This window comes from Apium graveolens, unplaced genomic scaffold (assembly GCF_009905375.1).
Source record: "Apium graveolens cultivar Ventura unplaced genomic scaffold, ASM990537v1 ctg7179, whole genome shotgun sequence".
NCBI lineage: Eukaryota > Viridiplantae > Streptophyta > Magnoliopsida > Apiales > Apiaceae > Apium > Apium graveolens.
The window spans coordinates 112,703-123,103 of NW_027420103.1; the positions used below are offsets into that span (position 1 = coordinate 112,703).

The window sequence follows — 10,401 nt, forward strand, 5'->3', positions numbered from 1 at the left end:
ATCCAAAGCACTTGAGCACATCAACTTCCAACAACTATGTATTCAAGCCTCAGCTATGAAAGTTGACACAGACTGTTGTTTCTTGCTATACCATGATACAAGGCTTTATCCAAGAAATTGAATAACTTCCACTAGTACTTTCCTGTCAGCCCTACATCCAGCAAAATCTGTATTTGTGTATCCAACAGCTTCAAAATCAGTTCCCTTAGGATACCATAATCCCAAGTTTGGTGTCCCATTTAATTATCTGAATTTTTTTACAACCATCAAATGTGATTCCTTTAGATTGGCTTGAAATCTTGCACACAGTCATGTCGCAAACATAATATCTGGTCTACTAGCAGTCAAATACAACAAAGATCTAATCATTCCTCTATAACCTGAATTATCTACACTTTTTTCCTTTCTTATCTCATCCAACTTTGTAGTTGTAGACTAGGTGTAGATGTAGGTGAACTATCAACAGTCCAAACTTTTTCAATAATCCTTAACATATGTGGTTCAGATGATGAAAATATCATCACTTCTTTGACTGACTTGAAGTTCTAGAAAGTAACTTAATTCTCCCATCATACTTATTTTCATATTGACTATGCATGAGTTTTGAGAATCTTTGACACAAATTTTCATTATTAGAATCAAATATTATATCATCAACATAGATCTGAAACTAGGATCATATCACCACATGCTGTTTGTAGAGAGATTCTTTTAAATTGTTCCTATAGTGATCGATGTTTAAGTAAAAAGTCTGACATAGTGCTCAACTCCAAACTCTAGGTGCTTGATTTAATCCATATAGAGCCTTGAGTAGTTTGTATACAAAGTTTGGAAATTCTGGATATTCAAAGCCAGGTGGTTGTTGCACATAACTTCTTCGTCCAACTCACCATTAAGGAATGAACTCTTTACATCCATTTGAGTACACTTTAAAGTTGAGTGTGCGTCAAATGCAAGAAAGAACCTTATTGCTTCAAGTCTTGCAATGGAGGAAAAATTTTCATCATAATCAATTCCTTTCCTCCTGTGAGTAGCCATTTGCAACCAATCTTGCTTTGTTCCTTGTCACAATTCCATTTTCATCCATCTTGTTCTTGTACACCAACTTTATTCCAAATACACTTCTGTTCTTTGGTGTAAGGAACTGTTGAGTGGCATTTATGATGCTTTAATTATGCGCGAATAAGCGTTGAATTGGTGTATTTGTACTCAAGTTGTTATGTGTTTTAATGTGTTTTCTAGTGTTTTTGCATTTCAGGCACTATTCGGGTAATCAGGTGAATTAGCATTGTTTTGGTGCTAATTTGGTGTCCAAGTGGTGTTGGAATAAAAGCTCATGGAAGCCGACTCGAAGCAGCAAGTTTTATGAAGAAATCTGAGTTTTTCCTGGAAGGACGGCGCGCCCACGCTGTGATAACGCGTGGCCGCACCGGGGTTCCAGAAATGCAGCGTGCCCGCGCTGTGATAGCACGCGCCCGCGCCGAGGCCGAATTTCAGAATCCTGTTTCCATTACAATTCTAAAAGGGAAGCTTCCAGATTGTTGAGGGCTGCTATATATATTCATATTAGGTCATTTTTAATATATAACAAGTCAGAGACGGACCAGAGCGCAAGGAGAAGACGGTAATAGACCTTTAGCACAATTCAACAAAGGCGAAGATGATTTAATTTATTCTTGTGAATCTTTGTTTTGAGTTGTAATTTGGATGCTTGTTTTCTTATTTTGCTGAACCTATACTCCTATTTGTACTTGGTTTTATTTATTCGTATAAAGACTACATTTGTTATAATCATGTTTTCAATCGGAACCCACGTTGATGATGAGTCCGATTATAGGCTAATCGTTATCGTGGGGTTCTAGCGGAGTTAATTATGGATTTCTTTAGTTAAATTGTTTGATGCCTTAGTATGTGGTGATTGTATAATATCCGAGTATTGGTTGTGCGTATTCATCTTATGAGCATCACGACTTATAAGATAGTGTGTTAATTCCTAATGAAGCGAAGTGAATTTAAGGATTTAGAACTTGCCATGCTAACATAGGTTCATGGTATTTAATTATGCATGATTCTAGGTAATTTTAACCATCTTACTTTCCCTATGTAATCAAGATAGATAACTTGTTCTTAAACCATTAGGTTGTCAAATCTACAGACATATAGGGTCTCAATATAACTTGTGCCTATTCAGCTTATATCCTTTTGTGGATGTCTGGTAGAATGGTACTCGTTGCAACAAAAGTTGGCGTTTATCAGTTTTCATGTTATCTGATTAGTGTCATCACCATTGCATGCTAAGGTTAAGAATAATAAGGCTATTGAATAAAGTATTTAATGAAGTTAGAATCCCATTTTTGTCATATATATCAATTCAGTCAATCTTATTCTTGTAGTTAGAATTTTTAGCGTAATTCTTAATTATAAACAATCTCAATTTGGTATCGTCTTAGCATTGGATAATAACCATACATTGTTGCTTAGGTGCATAAATTGGATAGTTAACCAATACAGTCTATGTGGGAATGAACTAGAAAAGATTCTATACTACTTACGAACTCGTATACTTGCGTGTATTATTAGCGCGTGTTTAGCGACTACAATTTTTGGCGCCGCCTGCCGGGGACTGCAATGTTAGTTTATAGTTTATGTACTTCCATCAGTGGTCGTTAAAGTTCATTGACTCAGACATTGTTACTTATTTGTTCCTTGTCTGGTCTCAGGTACTCTAGCGAGGGTGTATGGCATACGCATTCGCGTACTCGTAAGAGAACACTGGATAAAGCCGAGGAATAACTTGTGGTAGTTCATAGGGAAGTTTTTGAGGAAGCAAAGAAGGTAAAAGAAGAAGAGCAAGTTGAAGAGCCAATTGGTATAGCTATGGGTGATCAAGCAGAAAATCCGAGGGCTTTGATGGAGTATTCTAAACCTAAGATTAATGACATTCAGTCTAGCATCATCAGACCAGCCATCAGGGCTAACACTTTTGAGATCAAGTCAAGCACGATCCAAATGATATAGAACTCAGTTCAGTTTGGGGGTTCTCCTACTGAAGACCCCAACATGCACATCAGGGATTTCATCGAGATCTGCGACACTTTCAAATTCAATGATGTGACTGAAGATGCTATCAGCTACGACTCTTCCCATTCTCTCTGAGGGACAAAGCTAAGTTCCCGGTTACACTCTCTACCAGCAGGGTCTATCACAACTTGGGAAGATCTTGCTCAAAAGTTTCTCACTAAATTCTTCCCCATGGCGAAGACTGCAGCAATCAGGAATGGTCTTACCCAGTTCGTGCATCAAACTGGAGAATCTCTGTGTGAGGCTTAGGATCGATATAAGGAGATGCTAAGGAAGTGCCCAAACCATGACATGCCTGAGTGGATGATTATTCACTGCTTCCACAATGGATTGGGTTCCTACTTCTAGGCCCATGCTTGATGCAGTATCAGGAGGAGCCTTGTGGGCTAAGAGCTACGATGAAGCCTATGAACTTATTGAACTGATGGCTGCTAATGGAGTACCCGAATCCTTCCCAGAGATTGAATCAGGGGAAAGTAGCAGGTAATTCTGGAGTTGGACACAAATACTGTTATCGATGCCCACTTAAGGCTTTGACAATGAAGGTGGACACTTTGGCTAATTTTGGAGTTAATCAAATCACTATTATCTGTGAGTTTGTGTTGGTGCCCATGAGACTGATCAGTGCACAATTCTAGTGAATCAGCTCAGTTTGTGAGCAACTTCGAGCGATTGCAACAATCTGTGGTCAGTCACCTATCATCCTAATACCACAATCATCCTAATTTCATTTGAGTAACGCTCAGAATGCAGTTCAAAAAGCCTTATCAAGCAGTATCCGCTAAGCAGTACAACCCCCCTGGTTTTCGGCAACAGCAGTATGCACCTAGCAACAACTTCATCTGCAACCAGCTAATGAAAAATCTAAATTAGAGGAGTTGAAGCTTATGTTGCAAGAGTCAAGCTGGTTTCTATCAAGACCTTGGAAAATCAAATTGGCAAATTGCCAAATGCCTTGCGAAATCATCAACACCTGGTACATTGCTAGTGACACTGAAGTGCTAGGAAGAAGGAAGCTAAGAAGCAGGTAAAGGCAATCACTTTGAGGTCTGGGAAGGTTGCGAACCTCGAACAAACTCAGAGATTGACTAAAGAAGCCGGGGATGGAGAAAGAAGCAAAAGTAGCAGGATAAAGAAATGGAACCAAGGAAGACTACTGTTGAGCACACTCCCGCCTGAGGGTAATACAGGGGAGAAACAAATTATCCTCCACCCACCCCTTTTCCTAAATGGTTGCACAAGAAAAAGTTGGACAAGCAATTTTAGAAGGTTTCTGGAGGTGTTCAAGAAACTTCATATCAACATACCTTTCGCTGAGGCTCTCGAGCAGATGCCTAGTTATGCAAAATTTGTGAAAGGTAGTCTATCTTGGAACGTGTAAGCTAGATGATTTAGAGACTATCACTCTCAAGGAGGAATGCAGTTGCTGTGCTGTAGCAGAAGTTGCTTCCAAAGCTTAAGATCCAAGAAGATGCACTATTCCTGTACTATTGGAAAAGTGTCTTTTGTACAGATGCTTATGTGACTTGGGAGCTAGCATCGATCCGATGCCTTTGTCATCTTCAAGCAGTTGGACTTACCTCAATTCAAAACCAACTTATATGACTTTGCAATTGGCCGACCGTTCTATTACATATCTGTGAGGTATTATGGAGGATGTCTTGGTCAAGGTTTATAAACTCATCTGTCCTGCTGATTTTTTAATTCTTGATTTCGAGGAGGATAAGAAGATTCCCATAATCTTGTGAATACCTTTCTTGGAAACTGGCCGAACCTTGAACGATGTGCAGAAGGGTGAGCTTACAATGCGAGAGCTGGATTAGGATGTTACTTTTAATGTGTTCAATGCTATGAAATTTCCTATAGATAATGAGGAGTGCTTAAAAGTGAAGTTGGTCGATTCGGTGGTCACATCGGAACTTGATCAATTACAAAGGTTTAATGCCTTAGAAAAAGCCTTATTGGGGAATTCAGACAGTGAAGATGATGAAGGTGAAGAGAAATTGCAGTATTTGAATGCTTCTCCCTGGAAAAGGAAGATTGATATGCCTTTTGAATCTCTTGGAATGGAGGAATTGAACAAAGCTCCTAAACGCCTCAAGCCTTCTATTGAGGAACCTCCATCTCTTAAGCTTAAGCATTTACCTGAGCATTTGAGGTATGCATTTTTAGGTGATGCATCTACTCTGCCTGTTATTATTGCATCTGACCTTTCAGGTAGTGATGAGGAATAGATTTTGAGGATTCTGAGAGAGTTCAAGTCGGCAATTGGATAGACTATAGCAGACATTAAGGGGATCATCCCTTCTTACTGTATGCATAAAATTCTACTAGAGGAAGGTAGCAAGCCTACAGTCAAGCAACAAAGAAGACTTAATCCTATCATGAAGGAGGTAGTGAAGAAGGAAATTCTGAAGTGGCTAGATGCAGGGATCATCTCTCCTATCTCTGACAGTTCATGGGTAAGCTCGATTCAATGTGTGCCAAAGAAAGGTGGAATTATTGTGGTAGCAAATGAGAAGAATGAGCTTATTCCTACATGGACAGTCACGGGTGGAGAGTCTGCATGGACTATCGGAAGCTGAACAAAGCCACTAGGAAGGACCATTTTCGGACCATTTTCCATTGCCCTTCATTAATCAAATGCTTGACAGGTTGGCTGGTCATGAGTATTTCTATCTTCTGGATGGTTATTCGGGTTATAATCAGATTTGTATCACTCTAGAAGATCAGGAGAAGACTACCTTCACTTGTACATTTGGTACTTTCGCCTTCAGAGGAGTTTTTTTGGTCTGTATGGTGCACCAGCCACATTTCAGAGATGTATGATGGCCATCTTTTTGACATGATTGGCCAGAATGTGGAGGTGGTCATGGACAACTTTTCAGTCTTTGGCGATTCTTTTGATGAATGCTTGCAAATCTGGAACACGTTCTCAAGAGGTGTGTTGAGACAAATCTGGTTCTCAATTGGGAGAAATGTCATTTTATGGTGCGTCAAGGCATTATTCTCGGGCACAAAGTTTCTAAAAAGGGTCTAGAGGTGGACAAGGCCAAGGTGGGGGTCATTGAAAATCTTCCTCCACCTATTTCTGTCAAGGGGATTCGCAGTTTTCTTGGTCATGCGGGTTTCTACAGGCGTTTCATCAAGGACTTCCCGAAAATTTCAAAGCCTTTGTGCAATCTGTTAGAGAAAGATGTTCCTTTGAAATTCGATGACGAGTGCCTTGCAGCTTTTGAGACATTGAAGAAGAGTTTAATCACAGCACCTGCCATAACTGCACCTGATTGGAATGAGCCTTTTGATATGATGCGTGATGCAAGTGACTATGCGTTGGAGCAGTTCTTGGGCAGAGAAAGAACAATATATTTCATGTAGTCTACTACGTTAGTAAAACTCTGAATGGTGCTCAACTGAATTATACTACTACGAAGAAAGAACTTTTGGCTATTATCTACGGTTTTGAGAAATTTCGATCTTATCTACTTGGGACTAAGGTGACAATTCTCATTAATCACGCCGCCATTCGATATCTCGTCTCAAAGAAGGACTCAAAGCCTAGATTGATTCGATGGGTTCTTTTGCTCCAAAAATTTAAACTAGAGATCAAGGACAGAAAAGGAACTGAAAATCAAGTTGTTGATCATCTCTCACGTTTAGAGAATCCTAATGCTACTTCATTGGATAAGACATTGATAAATGAGTCTTTTCCCGATGAACAGTTATTTGGAGTGCAAGAAGAAGAACCGTGGTTTGTAGATATTGTGAACTATCTTGTGAGTAATATCATGCCTCCCGACTTATCTTATGTTCAAAGGAAGAAGTTTCTTCATAAGGTGAAGTGGTATATGTGGGATGAGCCGTTTCTTTTTCGCAAAGAAGATGACCAAATCAAGATGTATTCCTTACAGAGAAATAGGGGGATCTTGTGAGATTGCCACTCAACGGCTTATGGAGGACAGTATGGTGGAGAAAAGACAGCATCGTGTTCTTCAAGCAGGTTTCTTTTGGCCAACATTGTTTAAAGATCCTCATCAGTTTGTTTTGAACTATGATCGATGTCAACGTGTGGGTAATATGTCTAAAAAGGATGAGATGCCTCTTAATGTGCTTCTCGAGGTTGAGGTCTTCGATGTTTGGGGAATTGACTTTATGGGACCATTTGTCTCATCTTGTAACAATCAGTATATCTTGTTGGCAGTTAATTATGTGTCGAAATGGGTTGAAGTTAAGGCGTTGCCAATAAATGATGCAAAAGTGGTGCTTAATTTTCTTCACAAGCAAATATTCACAAGGTTTGGAACTCCAAGAGTCATATTCAGTGATGAGGGGTCGCATTTTTACAATCGCAAGTTCACTGCTATGATGAAAAGATATAATGTGAATCATCGCATTGCTACAGCTTATCATCCTCAGACAAATGGTCAAGCTGAGGTATCTAACAGAGAGATCAAGCACATTTTGGAGAAAATGGTATGTCTATCAAGGAAGGATTGGTCTTTAAAGCTTGATGAAGCTGTTTGGGCATATAAAACAACATATAAGACTCCATTGGGAATGTCACAGTTTCAGTTGGTGTATGGTAAGGGGTGTCATTTGCCTGTGGAGCTCGAGCATAAAGCATATTGGGCTTTGAAGAAATTGAATCTGGACTTGGATGCAACTGGAAAGAATAGGATGCCTCAGTTAAATGAACTTGACGAGTTTCAACTTCAAGCGTATGAAAACAACAAGATGTATAAGGAGAAAGTCAAGAGGTGGCACGATCGGGGTCTAGTGCTCAAGAAATTTATTCCAGGGCAACAAGTTCTTTTATTCAACTCTCGTCTCCATCTTTTTCCTGGGAAGTTGAAATCAAGATGGTCAGGGCCCTTCATAATCAAAACTGTGTTTCCACATGGAGCGGTGGAAATTTTTGAGATGATCGGGGCCAAGCATTCAAGGTAAATGATCAACGGTTGAAGCATTATTATGGTGACACGGCAACCCACGAGGTGGTTAGTGTTGTTTTATTGTCCACTAGATCTCAAGATTCTTAGGAGGCAACCCAAGCTTGTTGTACATTAGTAAGTAGAGGAAGCAAGAAGAAAAGAGAAACATAAAAAAAATCAAAAAATTGGAAAAATACAGGTCTGACTACAGAAGCCTGGTGCGCCCGCGCTGTCCCAGCGTGCGGCCGTACCATTTATACAGAAACACCACGTGCCCGCACTGTTAAAGCGCGCGGCCGCGTCTGTTTGGCAGAAATAGCACGGGCCCGCGCCATCCTAGCGCGTGCCCGCGCCGTCTCTCGACTTTGGAAAAAATAAAAGGCAGTTTAAGTGGGGGAACATGAATTTTTTCCCAAAATCAATTCCTAACCGAATTTTACTCCCCCACATCCCATAATTCCCTCTCCAAATCAAACCCATTACTCCCATTATTCCCATAATCAAATCCCACATCTATTCCATATCTAATTCTCTTTTCACCACTATATATACATACACCCCATACACAAACTTCTTCACCAAGTTACAAACTCTCAAACATAAATTCTCTCTCAAACACAACTCTTATTCTCTCTAATCAAATTCCATGGCACCCAAGAGACAAAGAACTCAAGTCGATAGCAGCGCCACCGATTCTTCAACTTTTAGTGGTGTGAGGCCCTGGTTTTCTACTCCCGAGGCTAAGGAGGAGTACACGAGGCTTCTCGCGAAGCCTATTGCTAAGGAGAGAGGGTTCTTGCCATCAGGGAAGGATGGTCAGCTGTTAGAGATGATTCAAGAGATGGGTTGGGTTTCTTTTGTGAGGAACCCGCTGCTGTGCCTTTGAGTGTTGTGCGAGAGTTTTAGCTAATGCAAGGGCGGAGAAGAATGGTTCAACGGTGGTTAGGGGGATGAAGGTGGAGTATAGTATTGGAGCGATAAGGAGGGTAATTAATCAGCCAGCGAAAAAGGCTGGTCAAGTTATTTGGAATGATAAGACTCCGGAGGATTTTGACTTGGATTTGATTATTGCTACTCTTTGTGTGCCTAAGACTCAGTGGAAATTCAAGCGGGGCACAACTGATTATGCCACATTCCCTGCTTCTTGTATGAACAGATTTTCCCGTGCTTGGAATGCCTTTATTTGTGCCAATATTCTGCCTACGTGTCATATACATGAGGTTAACGTAGAACAAGCACGTTTATTATGGGGTATTCTGAAGGAGGATTGTATGGACATTAGTAGGATTATTCACCATGGTATTCTACGATTTTTGAGAGGGAGCACTACAGGTTTATACCTTACGCGTCCATAGTGACGAGGCTGTGTGTGGCAGCTCGTGTTCGTTGGGCCAAACATGAACAACTTCATCTCCCTAGTGCTGCCATTGATAGTTCGATTATATTGCACATGGTGGAGTGGTATGGGGGTAAGCCCGATCCTAAGGGGTTGGGTTATTCATTTGATATGCTTCCAGGCAAGCAGCCCTATGATCAGTATTATGCTGGTGGTTCCAAGTTTGCCCATGAAGCGGGTTAGAGAGCTCAATTCGGTGAGGAGATAGAGTCATCTCAGTTGAAGAAATCATCGAAGAAGAGCTCGATATATTATAGGCGTCTTGCGAGGAGGATGTATGCGATGTACGACATCCATAGTCGTTTTACACAGGATCTCACCCAGGAACTTGGGACTGCATTTAGAGCCACCAGAGTTGACATTCAGTGGCCAATATTTGGTGAGGGCTCTGTGTATCCTCCTCTTGACACACCTGACACTCCACCCCTTGAGGGTGAGGATTCTGATTCAGAGTAGGTATGCCTGATTCCTTACTATTACCTTCACTGAGGACAGTGAATATTTTAAGTTTGGGGGTAGTAGTTGAAGGAATATGTTTGTGTGAGTCTCATATAGTTTGCATGTTCATGATAGTTTAGTTCGTATAGTTTGCATGTTCATGATAGTTTAGTTCATATAGTTTGCAAATTTTTCCATATAGTTTTTTTTGGTAGTTTTTATGATATTTTGTTCATGTAGTTTCATGCATTTGCATTATAACATGATCCCTTAGATAATTTTTCTGATTGACTTGCGATATTGATGCTAGTGTAGTGATCTCGTATTTAGTGATGTTGAGTCTTATTGGATTGATTTGCATGCTAGAGACACTTGTATTTCACTAAGTCTTATAGGTTGCTAGAGTGCTAGATCATGATCATGGTTTATTTAATTTGTCGAGGTTTAATCGCTTGTTTATATTTAGAATTTAGGGTATTCTCATAATAATAAAAGACATGGATATTTAAAAATTGGAGAAATTGGATTTCATTTCTAGTTGTATGGCTAATGTCA

At 40.2% G+C, this 10,401-nt stretch overlaps 1 non-coding gene across 1 annotated transcript; it reads right to left on the reverse strand.

Moving 5' to 3' along the window:
• Positions 1–3,267: 3,267 nt before the first annotated feature.
• Positions 3,268–3,374, reverse strand: LOC141703892 (small nucleolar RNA R71). The gene has a single exon (XR_012567743.1). It is a non-coding gene; the product is annotated as a small nucleolar RNA R71 (small nucleolar RNA).
• Positions 3,375–10,401: the final 7,027 nt, after the last annotated feature.